A 16,581-nucleotide genomic window follows, 5' to 3' on the forward strand; every position below is an offset into this window, starting at 1 on the left:
ATTTGTGTGCTTTATTACTTTTTTTCTGAGATATAATCATAAAGCAGGAATGTTTAACAGCAGCATTCTGAGCAAATGATTTTCTGAAACATATCTTCAGTTTTATGTAGATCTGGCAACCGGGTAATTAATGGTTCTCATAAATTTGGACTCATTAAGTTCACTAAGGTTCAAAAGAATAGAAAGTTTTATCCTGCATCTATCTGTCAGCTTTCAGTTTGTTTTTATTGACAAAAATGTAATTTAGTTATAACAATAATGCTAATTTAGTGTTCATGTGTGTTTGTGTGACAAAGCTTACCTTTGTGAAAAAGAAGTACACTTATTACGGAAATATATATTTAAAAGAATATACTTAAGTGTGAACTGAATCTAATGTTTCAGGCACTTAATTGCATGTCAGTTTCGAATAATTGAAAATGTATTGTAGTTTAAATTTATATTAAATGCAGTTAGCTGAACTTTTGACCCACTTAAGTAGAGCTTAAAAAGTAAATATATAAAACGCTTTAATGTCATTTCTATGCTATTCTAACTTGTATGGCATGTATTTTAATATATTTGTATTTACCAATTTGTAATGATGGTGTCAATTTACTACATTTACATTACTTTAAATGTAATATTGAATCACACTACAGTTAAAATTATAATCAAGTACTTTAAATGTGCTTTAGTATCTTAGTCAAAACATCAAAATAAGTGTACTTCTTTAAAGCATTCTAAGATATTTCGAACATAATGATTTAAAATTTACTTTAAAATAAAAAAAAATGCTAAGAAAAAGTTGTGAATGTTTCTTTAAGACACTTAAGTGGCCTTTTATTTAATTAATAATATATTGTTTTTTTTTGTTTTGTTTGGAGGTTTTAGCTGGTTTTTAGCTTTTAATCCTATAAGCTTTTTTTTTTTTCTAAATCAAATTATTTTAGCCGGTTTTTATCTGTTTTTATCTATTTTTTGTTATAACAGCTGGTTTTACCTGGGTTTAACTAGTTTTAAATAGTTTTAGCTAGTTTTACCTGTTTTTTAGCTGTTTTTCGCTAATTGAACTGGTAAGCCTTTTTAGTTAGTTAGTTAGTTTTGCTAAATCAAGTGGTTTTTAGCTAGCTTTTTTGTTATAACAGCTGGTTTTAGCTGGGTTTTACCTGATTTTTAGCTGTTTCGCTGGTAAGCGAAAAACACTGGTAAGTTTTTTTAGTTTTTTTTTTTGGCTAAATCAAGTGGTATTAGCTGGTTTTTTTGTTATAACAGCTGGTTACCTGGGTTTAGCTTGTTTTACATAGTTTTACCTGGTTTTTAGCTGTTTTCGCTAAATGAACTGGTAAGCTTTTTTATTATTATTATTTATTTATAATTTTTTTTTGACTAAATCAAGTCATTTTAGCAGGTTTTTTTAGCTGTTTTTTTTTTCTAAAGTTAAGTGGTTTTAGCTGGCTTTTTTGTTATAACAGCTGGTTTTACCTGGGTTTAGCTAGTTTTAAACAGTTTTAGCTAGTTTTACCTGTTTTTTAGCTGTTTTTCGCTAAATGAACTGGTAAGCCTTTTTAGTTAGTTAGTTTTGCTAAATCAAGTGGTTTTTAGCTGGCTTTTTTGTTATAACAGCTGGTTTTAGCTGGGTTTTAGCTAGTTTTACCTGTTTTTTAGCTGTTTCGCTGGTAAGCGAAAAACACTGGTAAGCTTTTTTTAGTTTTTTTTTTGGCTAAATCAAGTGGTTTTAGCTGGCTTTTTTGTTATAACAGCTGGTTTTACCTGGGTTTAGCTAGTTTTACATAGTTTTAGCTAGTTTTAGCTGTTTTTAAGCTGTTTGTCGCTAAATTAACTGGTAAGCTTTTTCAGTTTTCTTTTCCTTTTTTTTCCTAAATCAAGTGGTTTTAGCTGTTTTTTAGCTGTTTTTTTCTAGATCAAGTGGTTTTAGCTGTTTTTTAGCTGGCTTTTTTGTTATAACAGCTGATTTTACCTGGGTTTAGCTAGTTTTACCTGGTTTTTAGCTGTTTTTCGCTAAATGAACTGGTAAGCTGTTTTAGCTTTTTTGGCTAAATCAAGTGGTTTTAGCTGTTTTTTAGCTGGCTTTTTTGTTATAGTAGCTGGTTTTAGCTAGTTTTACCTGGTTTTTAGCTTTTTTTTTGTTAAAATGAACTGGTTTTAGCTGGTTTCTATCTGGTTTTGCTTCAGTGGACTGGTTTGATCTGATTTTTAGCTTTTAAAACTATAGGCTTTTTCAAGGCCTTTTTTCATAGGCTTTTTCTAGTTAATAATATATTGTTTATTTGTAAGTACAAGTTTTACATTTTAAATTTTTTTTTAAATCTTAAACTTCACTAAGATTTAACGTACACTATAGGGGCACATTCAATACAGTTAAGCACACTTCTTTTCCACGATGGTAAGACAGGTAAAGTTTAGTGTAGTGAATTGTCAAGTTTGTGTACTTAAGTGTTTTAGGCGAGATGCATAATTTAACACATGGATAATGCAAGTTTTCCAGACAAGTTGAACCGCTAAAGGATTGTTATCAGTTTATTCATTTTTAAAATAAAATGATCAGTTATATGAAAGACACAAAAGAAGCTGTGGAATAGTGTTTAATTTGACTGACAATGAATATATGTTCAAATATTGCACAGTAAAGCAAAACAGTGCCTCTTGGCTTTGAAAACCTGTTGATAAAAATATCTGTTAACTACAAAGGCAGCTGATTTTCTGTCATTTTGAAAGTCTGCTCAGACTGGAGTCTGTTTTACTGGTTTACCTTCAAGGTCAGCATTGTGTTATATTGACTGTCATTACAGTCTGGGCTCATTTCTAATCTGCGAGTATCATTTTTGGCTGTGTGATTCAGTTTGTTTCTGCCCTGTTTTTAATTGCAATGCTGGATGAGACCGTTAACTCAAGGTCTGCCTTTGTTTTGAGTTGCATACTTGATTTCCACAAAAAATTTCCTGTAATTTGTTATTTCAGATTCTGCAGAACATATGGTCTGTTTCTCATCACCTCTATTATTAACCTACACATGCAAACGAGTGGGTGATTGCTTATTGTGTCATCTTATGAGTGGACTTACAGGTTTCCATATTGAGTTTGGCCTCTTCGTGACTATTTAAGAAAGATCTACTAGGCTTGATGTAAATATGACACTTGTCCTTTATTATACATGACAAATTCACTTCAAAGGCGATCAATCACTCCTTAGATAGATTTTAGAATAATTTTAGAATAATATCATTTTTAGAATAAAGTTTAATGTTGTATACACCAGACATTATAAATCAAATGGCATCAACAGTAATTGTATTCATCATTCAGTTTAAGTGTACAGAGGAACAGCTTGAGTAAACAAGCTGGCTGCTTATGCTAACATTAGGCATTAATACTTTGATTTATAGTCTGTTGAGTGTAGATGAAGCTAATTGGATGGTTGCAGTGTCAGTGCATTATTCAAATGAATGCAATGATGGCAGCGTCCCCAAGCCGAATGCATCAGCTTGCCAGAGCCAATAGTGTGGCATTTCTGCTGATTTATCATTAATATTTATTGCAATGTTGAAATCACATTTCCTCTTCCTATATGGTGTGTGGTTACCTTGTAAACATTAGATTAGATATGTTTTATGTATGTTAGAGCAGAGCAGGGGTATTATTGTTAACTAAAACTAAAGCTGTAAAAAACATTTTCATTACTTAAACTAAAATACACTAACTTAAATGAAATATAAATATATTTTTTAGAACCAAATTCTCTTTCAGTTCAGTTTTTGTTTAGTTGAAGTATTAAAATATCTAAAATGTAATTAATTAAAACTCATAAAAAAAAAAATAATAATAAAAAAATGCAAAAAAAAAAAAAAAAAAATAATGAAACATTAACAAAATATAAAATATATTAAAATAAAATTCAAATAAAAAAATATAATAGTTTGTATGATTTTTCTAAATTGCATTGGTTGAAAATTATTATTTTTTCCTTGCAAACTAAACAAAACAGACACAAAAGCACCATAAAAGTAGCCTTTTGAAGTGAACAGAATGCAATTTTTGCTAGTGAAATTATCAATTTTCCCAAGCTCTCATTTGCACTTTAATGAGAGTTATTAAAAGAAATTATAATTAACATTAGTGAACGCATTATATCTTTTGAGTCAGATTTATTCAATGAAGCAGGTTATTTTAGTCTGAATGATTTATTCACAAGTCAGACTAATCTGACTTAGCTCACTACAAGGAAAAATGATCAGTTAATAACTTACATCTCACTAATTTTATATTGTTACATCTGAAAATTAAAGTTGAAATTAATAGTGACTTTAGGTGAGCTATTCCTTTAAGAAATGGTTGTGTTTAACTGGCCAAGAGGTTTTAGAATACATTCAAATCCTTTATTTTTATTTATTTATTTTTCTGACTTTTAATCTGAATCTGAGTGTCATTTTGTATTTTCTATAGTAAATCTGTGCCCTCCCTGACTTGCAGTTAAAAATAGACAGTTTACGCGGTCGGATGCAAATGGCTTCTTTCACCCAAGTCACCTCGTCTCTGCTGGAGTGACAGTGAGTGACGGCAGCGTGCCACTGAATGACACAGGCATGATATTAGATGACATGAGAGCAGAGATGACGCTTCTGACAGGATCCTAAACAGAGCAAACACAAGACAGATTCACTTCTGTGATCGCAGCAGACTCAAGTAGAATGTCAAGTAAAGAACCACTACTGTGCAGTAAAGGGAACGTGACTGTTTGATAACACTTGTAAAAAAGAAGTGCACTTCAATGTTTTGAATGTGCACTTGTAGTATATTTTAATTAATTAAAAACCTGTTTATGCATGTAATACTAATTAAATAAAATTTCACTTAAGAGTACTTAAAGAGTGAAAATTTCATTACTGTTTCTTAACACACTTAAAGAAGTAGTTCACTTCCAGAACAAGTATTTACAGATAATGTACTCACCCCGTTGTCATCCAGGATGTTCATGTCTTTCTTAATTCATTTTGAGGAAAACATTACAGGAATTATCTCCACATAATGCCTGTGAGTTTAAACTTCCAAAAAAGCAGTGTAAATGCAGCTTCAAAGGGCGAGGAAGAAGGGTCTTATCTAGCAAAACGATTGGTTATTTTCTAAAAAAAAAAAAAAAAAGATTTTTAAAGATAAATCCTCGTCTTGTCTAGCTCTTTGTGTACTTGTGTGCGTTCAGGTTCAATACAGTTAGGGTATGTCGAAAAACTTGCCATATTGTCCTACATTGCTTGTTTACAAAGTGAACATGCAAAGAAGGTCAAATGCCCTTTACAAAAAAGGTAAAATGATGTAGCATGATTTTGAGAAAATGAGATGGGAGTTTTATGACACAACCCAGTCTCATAGTAGTTTGTGACATAGTCAGGAAATTTGGTAACACTTTACTTGAAGGGGTGTGTATAAGACTGACATGACACCTTCATAATCATGACATGACACATGTTATGAATATGAAGAAGGTTTCACGCATGTTTATGACAACTGTCATTAAGTGTCATTCGCTTAGTTATGTCATTTTTAATGCAAAGATGACATTAAGATGCCTTTGTTATGACATCTTGACATAAACCAATACATTATAACCTGTCTGTGTCTTTGTCATGACAACTTCACATTACCAAGACAAAATAACCTTTCATAAATCTGTCATAAACATTACATAGCAGATTAATTATCAAACAATAAACTACTTAGCTTTGTGGGTTAACATTAAACTGCCATGTGGTTGGTTTGGACACTGGCTGTCATGAGGCAAATATAATTGTGTCATTAATATTTTTCTAACCACTTTTACTGGTTTACTGGTTAGTGGTTAGTGGTACAAATGGTCAGATTTATACAAATTTGTCATTAAAATGTCATTAATTGTTAATACTCTGTCAAATTATTTTATAACAGCATCATGAATATTTTCTCATTTCATAATGTTTTTTTTTGTTAAGTTTCCTCCAACAGAAGGTCAGATAATAGACAATTTCAGATGTTGTAAAAAAGATGAACAGGTGTTAGAAAAATAAAATCAATCATCCAATAATAATAATTAAATGGATAAAATTGTATTCTGTTTACCCAGGGCTGTGCTGTATTTTTTTTTTTTTTCAATCACTGGAATCCAGTCCTCTTAAACAGTTAATAGACTGATCCTGATAACAAATAATTGCCCAACAGGTGGAAGTTCATTTTTATTTCTTAATGTTTTTCCATTTTCATAATTTTATTTCTTTACAACAAAAGATTGGTTCACTTTCATACTTTTCTGAACAAAAGCTGTCATATACATGTATAGCAGGGGTGGCGAACTCCGGTCCTGGAGAGCTGCAGCCCTGCAGAGTTCAGCTCCAACCCTAATTAAAACTCACCTGCCTGTTGCTTTCTAGTAACCCTTCAGACCTTGATTAGCTTGTTCAGGTGCGTTTGATTAGGGTTGAAGCAAAACTATGCAGGGCTGCGGCTCTCCAGGACTGATGTTCGCCACCCCTGATATATAGTATATAACATATATTACTGTCATATAGTACAACATTGTCTTGGTAATGTGAAGTTGTCATGACAAAGACACTGACAGGTTATGATGTATTGGTTTATGTCAAGATGTCATAACAAAGGCATCTCAAACAATGTCATCTTTGCATTAAAAATGACATAACTGAGCGAATGACACTTAATGACAGTTGTCACAAAACATGCATGCAAAACCTCCTTCATATTTATAACATGTGTCATGTCACGATTATGAAGGTGTCATGTCAGTCTTATGCACACCCCTTCAAGTAAAGTGTTACCCTATTTTAATCTATTGATTCGTGTTCGCAGACACGAATTTCCCCTTTTTTCGTGTCACTCAGCACAACTTTCAATCTAACGTATTTTAAAAGGGATCGGTGCAAGGTACCCCTTCCATGTTTAAATCTTCACAATTGCAAAACTATGATTTTATAAATATTTATTATTTTGGAGCACCTAATACCACTCCTACCCTAAACCTACCCACTTTTCAACTACATAAACCACAGGCAAATGTAAGTACAAGCACATGTATTTATTGCAAAAATTGACCACAAACAGTATAAAGGTATTACAAACATCTCGTGGTCCATTCCAAATCTTCCGAATCGATATTGTTATATGAACAGACTGGGTGAAATTTAAAGCTGATGTAATGTTTACTTCCTCGGGCGCCAATTTTGAATGTGCACAGTAAACAGACCGCTTTACGGCAGATTGTAGATGGAGATGGTTTTTTGGATGCGTTCTTCGCACAAATCAATTGGTTTACCGGAACACTTGGTATTTTTTTACTTTTAAATAAACCGCGTTTGTTGTCCTGTGTGCCTGTTATATCTTGTGTTTTATATAATATACAAATGGGTAGGTTAAGGGGTGGGGTTGGGTTAGGTGCTCAAACACATCTGAATTGTGTAAATAAAATAATAATGTTATATGGTGGCTGCATTAAACTGAAATCACCGAACGTGTTGCAGTGGCAGAAAGAAAAACGTGGTGCAGGCACGAAAATTACTCCCTATTAAAATACATTATATTGAAAATCATGCTGATGACACGAAAAAAAGGAAACATCCGTGTCTGCGAACACAAATCAATAGATTACGTTTTTGTGACTATGTCACGAATTGCCACGAGACTGGGTTGTACGACATACCCTAACTGTCATGAACCAGAAAAAACAGAGTTCAGGCACAGCTAGACAAGACGAGAAATTGAGGTTAAAAACTATATAAATTGTTAATTTTTTTAGAAAAAAACTTTGTTTCGCTAGATAAGACCCTTCTTCCTCGTCTGGGATCATTTAGAGCCCTTTGAAACTACATTTTGGAAGTTCAAACTCGCTGACACCATTGAAGTCCAATATATTGAGATAATTACTGAAATGTTTTCTTCAAAAAACAATTTCTTTATGACTGAAGAAAGAAAGACATGAACATCTTGGATGACAAGGGGGTGAGTACATTTTCTGTAAATTTTTGTTGTGGAAGTGAACTTCTGCATTTCTAAACATCAAATATTTCAAAGACAATAGAAGTAATTATGAAATTACATATAAAGATGTACTAAAGTCCTACTTAAGTCAAAGAAGCACTCTAAAGATCAGCTTATTGCATTTCATAAAAATTGAAGCAATTACATTTTTATGTAAATACAAGTAACATGCATTTAAAGGAGTAGTTCACTTCCAGAGCAAAAATTTACAGATAATGTACTCACCCCTTGTCATCCAAGATGTTCATGTCTTTCTTTCTTCAGTCATAAAGTTTTTTGAGGAAAACATTTCAGGATTTCTCTCCATATAATGGACTTCTATGGTGCCCCCAAATATGAACTTCCAAATCACAGTTTAAATGCAGCTTCAAAGGGCTCTAAACGATCCCAGCCGAGGAAGAAGAGTCTTATCTAGCAAAATGATTGGTTATTTTCTAAAAAAAAATAAAATAAAATAAAAATTACAATTTACATACTTTTTAACTTCAAAATACTTGTCTTGTCTAGTTCTGTGTGAACTGTTTTTTTTCCGGTCATGACAGTTAGGGTACGTCTAAAAACTCCCGTCTCATTTTCTCCTCCAACTTTAAAATTGTCTTGTAGTTTACACAGATCTAGACAAGACGAGTGTTTGAGGTTAAAAAGTATATAAAGTGTAATTTAAAAAATAAATAAATAAATAAATAACCGATCATTTCGCTAGATAAGACCCTTCTTCCTTGGCTGTGATCGTTTAGAGCCGTTTGAAGCTGCATTTAAACTGCAGTTTGGAAGTTCAAATTTGGAAGCATCATAGAAGTCATTACATGGAGAGAAATCCTGAAATGCTTTCCCCAAAAAACATAATTTCTTTACGACTGAAGAACATCTTGGATGACAAGGGGGTGAGTACATTATCTGTAAATTTTTGTTCTGGAAGTGAACTAATCCTTTAATTTAAACGCCATTATTTTCATAATAAATACAATTTTTTTAAAGAATGCTAAAGTGTACCTCTTTTATACAAGAGATGTTAAAGCAAGGAAATGTGCATTTCAAGCCAACCCTCAAATCGTGAAAACAGGCTATTCTGTGAATAGATAGTCTGTGATGACACTCTTTCAACAGGGAGGTTCAAACAAGTCAGTTCATGGTAGTGAAGTGAAGAAGCGGTGCAGGAGGGGATTGTGTAGGGTGGTGTTAGTCCATGTGTAAATCAGTGTGAAACCAAATGCTCACACACCGGCACCAATCAGTCACCCGTCAGGACCGAGACCACCGCTCTCACAGCCATCTGCCGTCCTTCTGTGTGTACTGTACAGCACGCTTTCAGACGTATGCTGTTATGGCTACTATATGACACTGTTTGATTGTCATGGAAAATACTATCTGATAAAATTATCTGCACATTTATACAATGCAATGAGTTCCTTGAATGTTTGGTTTGGGTCGAGAGGACCCTGCAGTAATATGTTTCAGCCACTTGGTGGCATTACAGCAATACAGTTGTTGTATAAGATGTGGTTAAAATGTTGATTTAATGCATCTATATGCAAGACTATAATCATGCCAGTCACTCCTCATCCCCTTTCCTATTCATTTCTAATATTAATTTCACATTATGTCCTAAAGCCTAAAATAACTGCAATGCAATGCATGAAAAAATAGGTGAAAGATGATGATGCCTTTGCATATTTGATGTGTTAGCATTAACTATAATTTCACAGCATAAAATTGCATTTTAGGATCATGCTTTTGACTTGCAGACTAGGATTTTAATTAGGTAATCAGTTTTCCAACCACAAAGCAAAACAAATAAACAAACTACTTCTACACAACACTGTTATTTTAGGATAATAGTTTATTTACATTTAGATTAGATCTTATATTAATAATATTTTATTAATATTTTGAATAGTTTTTTTATTTTTATGTTTTCTGTTTCGTTTTCATTTTTATTTTATTTCAGTTAACATTTATGTTATTTAAAGTAACTTTTATGGCTATATTCTATTTTATTTAATTGTGCTGAAACAGATTAAGTCACAATAATAAACCATAGGTGTGACTGTGTGTGTGTGTGTGTGTGTGCGTGAATGTGGGCGCAGGTGCGTGTTTCAGTCCAGGTTGGATGCTGTGACTGAAACCAAATGAAAGCGAGATATCTGAAATGAGAAAAATAATCCTGTTAACAGAAGGAAGTTTGGTTTCACATGTTAAGCATAACTGCAGTTTTAATGCAAAATTATGGAAATGCTTTTTTATCAACCATGATTGATTTTAACGACAATGCATTTAACCTCAGGTTGATCTGGGGTGACTGTTCTTTCCATTAGAATAAAAAATCTAAGTTAAATAGCAAATAATTTAGGAGCGTATATTGGCAGGTCTTTTGTACAGATGTAATTACATGCAGGTATTTTTTTTAAATATAAGTATAACATTTATATGTACACAATAAGTGCATTGTATCAAATGGTTAATTTAAAAATAAGTACATACTGTAGTAGTTAAGGCTACTTTTTTCTGTAGGCTTCCAGTGTATTTCTGGCACTAGTGGATAAATCGCATCCAACAGCCTTGTGCTTGTCACATCGACTGTTGTATTTCATTGACGTTTGAGTCTGTTTCTTCTTCATTTGCTGCAAGCAGCTTGTTAAATGTGCACGCATGTCAGAATAGATAAAGTTATTAGCTTCTAGTGTGGGGAAAATGACTGATGTCGATTGAAACGTTTCATGTTGCACATGTATTGTGCCTTATTTTCAGTCAATTATAATTACTTTTATTTCATTATTTAATACTTCAATTACTCGGAATCAGAAAAGTAACAATAACCTTAATCAAGAGAAGCCCAGTTCAAAGACAGATGAGGAAAGAAAGTTTCAGAAGTGTATATATATTTAATATATTGTAGGTTTTATTACCATATCCTTTTCAAGTCTATCAAAGACTTTCAAATAATAATAATTAATTGCATGTGCAATTAATTGCATTAGCCTTTGGTTAAACTGACAACTCTAGTTTCTTCCTATTCTTTAAGACTTGCAAAGTTTCTGTAACCACTTGTACAAGTATACTAAACACCTGCTTTGAAGCTGTCAAAAAATAGTCTTCAAAGGATAGTTCACCCAAAAGACCACGGTTTTAGCTAAAAAATCTTCTTTACTGTTCTACTAAAGAAAAAAGTAATACATCTTTGAAGGCGGGTGAGTAAATTAAAGGAGAAGTCCACTTCCAGAACAACAATTCACAAATAATTTACTCACCCCCTTATCATCCAAGATGTTCATGTCTTTCTGTCTTCAGTCGAAAGCATTTCAGCATTTTTCTCCATATAATGGACTTCACTGGTGCCCTGATTTTGAACTTCCAAATGCAGTTTAAAAGCAGCTTCAAAAGGCTCTAAACGAAGAAGGGTCTTATCTAGCGAAACGATCGGCCATTTTTTTCGGAAAATATTTTTTTTCTAATTTTTTAAGCACAAAAGCTTGTGTAGCACAGGTTCTGGGATGCGCGTCCACGATGCCACGAATTAGTAATGGGTCGTTCTTGAACTATTCTTTAATTTTAAACAAATCTTTAATGTGACTCGGGAAGAATGAGTCGTCTCGGGGGAATGATTTGTTCAGTTGCGCATGTGCAACATCCTATTAGGTTCTATACTGGAATTAGTTCAAACTGTTTCAAGTCTTCGGGTTTTTTGAGTTGTTCGTCACGTGATGAACCCGAAAACTTGTCAGATAAAAGGTGAGGTGAGCTAATCATAGACTAAAGACCAGGTAAACAATGAATTAATCTTTTCTGTTTCTTATAGCATTGTACTTTTGTCTTGTTTGTAGTGTGATCAACGTTTGTGTAAGCAGTAGATGTGATAGGGAAGTAACACGTAACATTTTAATTATATTTAGCTAAAATGAACAAAATTACTCCAAAAAAGGTTTGTTCGACTCAAACGTCAGAGTCGGTAAAATGATCCGAACTTCCATCACTGCTACGAATCACGTGTAAGTTCATCATCTGTGTACTGAGTATGGCAAAAACTCCATCTTATTTTCTCCTACAACTTGAGAGGAGGACATCGTTGTACTTTTTTGTTTGTAAACAGCTTTAACAAACTTACTTGCACTTCCTTAGTCTTTGTGCGTTCGCTTTGTAAACACTGGGTCTGTAGTTCCGCGTGACCCTTTCGACATGATTCAATAGTGCGTAGCGTTGTGAACGCTCATCCCTGAGCCTGTGCTGCACAAGCTTTTGTGCTTAAAAAGTCTAAAAATGTTATTTTCTTGAAAAAAATGACCGAGCGTTTTGCTAGATAAGACCCTTCTTCCTTAGAGCCCTTTAAAATGCATTTTGGAAGTTCAAAATCGGGGCACCAATGAAGTCCATTATATGGCGAAAAATCTTGAAATGTTTTCCTCAAAAACCATAATTTCTTCACGACTGAAGACAGAAAGACATGAACTTCTTGGATGACAAGGGGGTGAGTAAATTATTTGTAAACTGTTTTTCTGGAAGTGGAGTTCTCCTTTAATTTACTCACCCGCCTTCAAAGATGAATTACTTTTTTCTTTAGTAAAACCGTAAAGAAGATTTTTTAATCTTTTGGTGATTCATAGCATGCAACTCAGCTGCCTGTTTTTTAGAATAATAATTAAAAAAAGCATATAAAAAATTAATTAATACCCGTGGCTCCTGACGATATGTTGAGCTCTAGTGAAGCAAAACGATGGGTTTGTGCAATAAATTGAACATTATTTAACATTATTACTTGTAATCCAGAGAATGATGTCTGGTGCACAAATTAATCATTCTTTTGAAACGTTTTTTTGTTGACGAATTAGTTGAACCAGTTGCTTTAGGCATGTAAAACATCAACGTTTCACATCAGTATTGGGTGCTTTAATAATATAATTGCATATATGCTACGTCATCACACAATTACGTAAATAAACTAGTGAATTGAACCAGTTCATTGAAGCAAACTGTCAGAAAAGATAATGTTAAGTTTCTTGCACAGACTGATTGTTTTGCTGCATAAGACCTCAATATATCATCAGGAGCCATGGGTATTTATTTTGAGTTCATTGATATACTTTTTTATTCTCAATGGGCAGCTGCTGACTTGCATTTAATGAATCACAAAACGAGCACGGTTCAGCTAAAAATCATCTGTACTGTTCTACTGAAGAAAGTCAGTCACTTACATCTCGGATGGCCTAAGGGTGAGTAATTCGACAGCAAAGTTTTGGGTGAACTATCCTTTTTAATAGTTGCACTGGAATAGTTAGAAAACATTTTGTTTCTCCAGATGAAGAGACTGAAGCAGCAGCCACTAAACACACAATCATTATCTGTTGTCAGTTTGACTGATAAAATGGTTTTCTGTATGGAAATGCTGCCAGTTGGTAATATGTCAAATTGTGCATCTTTCTCATTCTTTGTTTGGGTTTCAGCATTAATTTATCTTTTTCAATCCTTTTGTCTGAGGGCTTGTCTTTTCTATTTTGCCCAGTAGCTTTACTAGGCTGTTGTTTTTTCTGCTTGAAGAAAATTATAGTAATTTGATAGGTCATTCATCTTCAGTCCACAAAGTTTTTTGACCAATTATTTTTCACAGGTGATGGAACATAAATGCTCTTGACATTTAAAAGCTACTCATATATCTGTGCTGACAGCACAATAATCAAATGCTGTGTAATTTTCTTCAAATGTCCCTGTCCTAGAAATGTCAGAAACTCTGCGTCCTAACCAGGTGCGACACGAAAAGTTTCCAGCAACAAGCAATTTGTGTCCACAATACATCGAAAGCCGCTCTGAAAGGTATTTTGTTTAAAGACCCAAAATCTCCTAAAAGCTGGCAAATTTAACCATCAGCAATTATGCATGTTTAAAATTCGCAGTCTGTCTTTTCTGGCGAGATTATATATATATAAATATATATATATATATATATATAAAGTAAACAGAGCAATTCCAATAGGGTCCTCGCACTGCAGTGCTCAGAAGCTAATTAACAAAAAGAAGAAAAGTTGGCATTGCATAGAACCCCGTATCCAGAAAAAAGTAAAGTAAAATAAAATAACCTTCTCACTTTTTTTCTTTTTCTTTTTTTTTTTTTTTTTTTTTGCAATTAAGAGCCTATATTTTAGTATTCAGACTTTCTTGCAATTCTGAGAAAAAAGGTCAGATTAACAAGATATACATTTTAAAGAATTGCATGAAGTCAGAATTCAGTTTTTTTTTCTTGCAAATTCAGTTGGCAGTTATGAGTTTAAAAAAAAAGTTGTTTCAAAAAGTAAGTGTTTGTGCTGCCTTAAAATTTTAAGTTAAGTCATCATGAAATGTTAAGGTATACTATGTGAAAACATGGATATTTGAGTAAACCTAAAATTTGAAGGCACGAACACTTACTTTTTAAGTTGAAAAAAAGTGTGTGATATAAACATAAAATTGCTTAGAAATTGTGAGGTTAAAAAAAACTGCTTCCATAGCAATCTTATTTGTTCAAATGAATATGTAGAATTATGATTATTAATCAAAGGTCTGCTCTCATAGTTCACAACCATTCTTTGTTTCTGATACTATCAACGCAAGGAAACTGAGACGTTCGTCTGTTCTTGACTGATAGATTGAAGTGCAGGTCAGTGTTTTCAGACAAGCGTTTTGTTCCCTAAGCCGTTTGTAAGCCGTCTGTCCCAGCCAGTTGCCAAAAATATAATTCTTTCCAATCACATCGTCTGTGCTAGTCCAAGACCACACACTCTCATATCAAATATCAGTTTCAAAAACAATGCTTATCTTACTGAATGTTGCATCATTTGCATTGCCTCAAATAACAAGGCTGCAGCTTGTTATTTGGACCACCAGGGTCCTGCTTGAACTGGGGCAGTTAAACCCTGATTTGAGCCATTACAAAATATTATACAGAGAATTTAATAAACACATTAGAGGGTACTTCAGGCAGCAGGTGAAGAGCTAGACACATGACAGCTTCTCTCAAGTCAGTGTTTTGGTCTGTATGTTGTGGGCAGAAACTGTTATTTCACCCTCAATTGTGTATTCAGCAGTGCTCAGGGCCGCCATGGTTCACAGGCTTTAATTGCTTACATTTCACGCTCAGTGCTTTTGGGAATTTGAGGATATGACGGGCTAATTTCACTGCTTTCTAAATATTGGAAACCAACATTGCTTCCTATGGTATTGCAAATATTGCCATAAAGCATGTAATTATAGTCTACCTGAGGCACAGCACAGCTGTTCTTGCGGCGCAAATTACAGTGTGTTTTTGCTTTGTTTTATAGAACATTTAAAAACATTTGTGTAATATGATGCATATAAAGCTGCCAGTGTTGTGAATGAATTTTGAATGGGATAGTGAGACTTTTTTGAACTGTTGTTTTTGTCTTCAGCCATCAGCAAAGGAGAAGGTCCTTCAATATAGTGTAGAAAACTACCTTTTGCATAGGACTGCACAACATATCATGCATCATTAATGAAACGCAAAGGCTGCAAATTAATTAAACATAGCACACATGTTTCAGAGTAAAGCGAGGCACTGTGTTCATTTACACATGAGCAGCTCTTGATCTAGTGAGCAGCTCGGTTTGCCGTAAATGTCTTTCAGACAACATCTTTGAATGTTCTGTGAGTTTGGGTCACTTTATTGTGCACTTGGGAATGCAACAGTTGCTAAATATTTAACCACTTTTGTAATGAGTATCATTGCTAAACCTCTTTAAGGGCTTCTTGCAGTTTTCTGCCAAAATAAAAGCTTGATGGTTTAATGTTTGAAAATGAAGAAAATAATACATATTGTAATTCTACAGTTGTACCATATTTTTCCAAATATTACAAAAGGACTTTGCAGTTAACGTCAAATGCATAAAACGTGCAAAACACACACATTTGAATTTGTGTGTATAGTGAATTTACCACATGCTGGTAGTTTTAAATGAGTTTAGGCTTTAAAATGAATGTTAAAAATGAAATCTTCTATATTTGTTTTATACTTACATTTTTATTCCTGTTTTATTCTGAATAGCATAACAGAATACACCAATACATGGTCTTTCAACTATGCAATTTTGACCTGGTGCTATTTATTTTCAAGAAAATATGGTACTACAAAATACAGTTTTTAAATGAAACACTAGATTTGTTGTGGAGTGCATCCAAAATACAATTTTTTGCTTACATAATATATGTGTGTGTACTGTGTATATTTATTATGCATGTATAAATATGCACACATGCATGTATATATTTAAGAAAAATATGTAAAAAAAAAAAAAAAATATATATATATAATAAATATTTATAATACCAGTTATATGACTATAAATATATACATGTAAATACATGTGTACATATATATATTTAATATAGAAATATACGTATACTGTATGTGTACACACATATATTATGTAAACATGCGCTTTTCCATGCGATTAATCGCAATTAAGCATTTAATAGCACTATTACAGAATATACCAATCCAAGGTTTTTTTTTTTTAAACTATGCAATTTTGACCTGCAATTTTTAGAATTATTTTTCAGTACATCTCTATTATCACAAACATA

The 16,581-nt window shown here is 33.0% G+C and overlaps 1 protein-coding gene across 7 annotated transcripts in view; it reads left to right on the top strand.

Annotated features, from left to right (window-relative positions):
* kcnip4a (potassium voltage-gated channel interacting protein 4a) overlaps positions 1 to 16,581 on the top strand; it is a 240,063-nt gene that overhangs the window by 159,687 nt on the left and 63,795 nt on the right. The gene's annotated exons all lie outside the window — the stretch shown is intronic.

Source organism: Labeo rohita, chromosome 7 (assembly GCF_022985175.1).
Source record: "Labeo rohita strain BAU-BD-2019 chromosome 7, IGBB_LRoh.1.0, whole genome shotgun sequence".
NCBI lineage: Eukaryota > Metazoa > Chordata > Actinopteri > Cypriniformes > Cyprinidae > Labeo > Labeo rohita.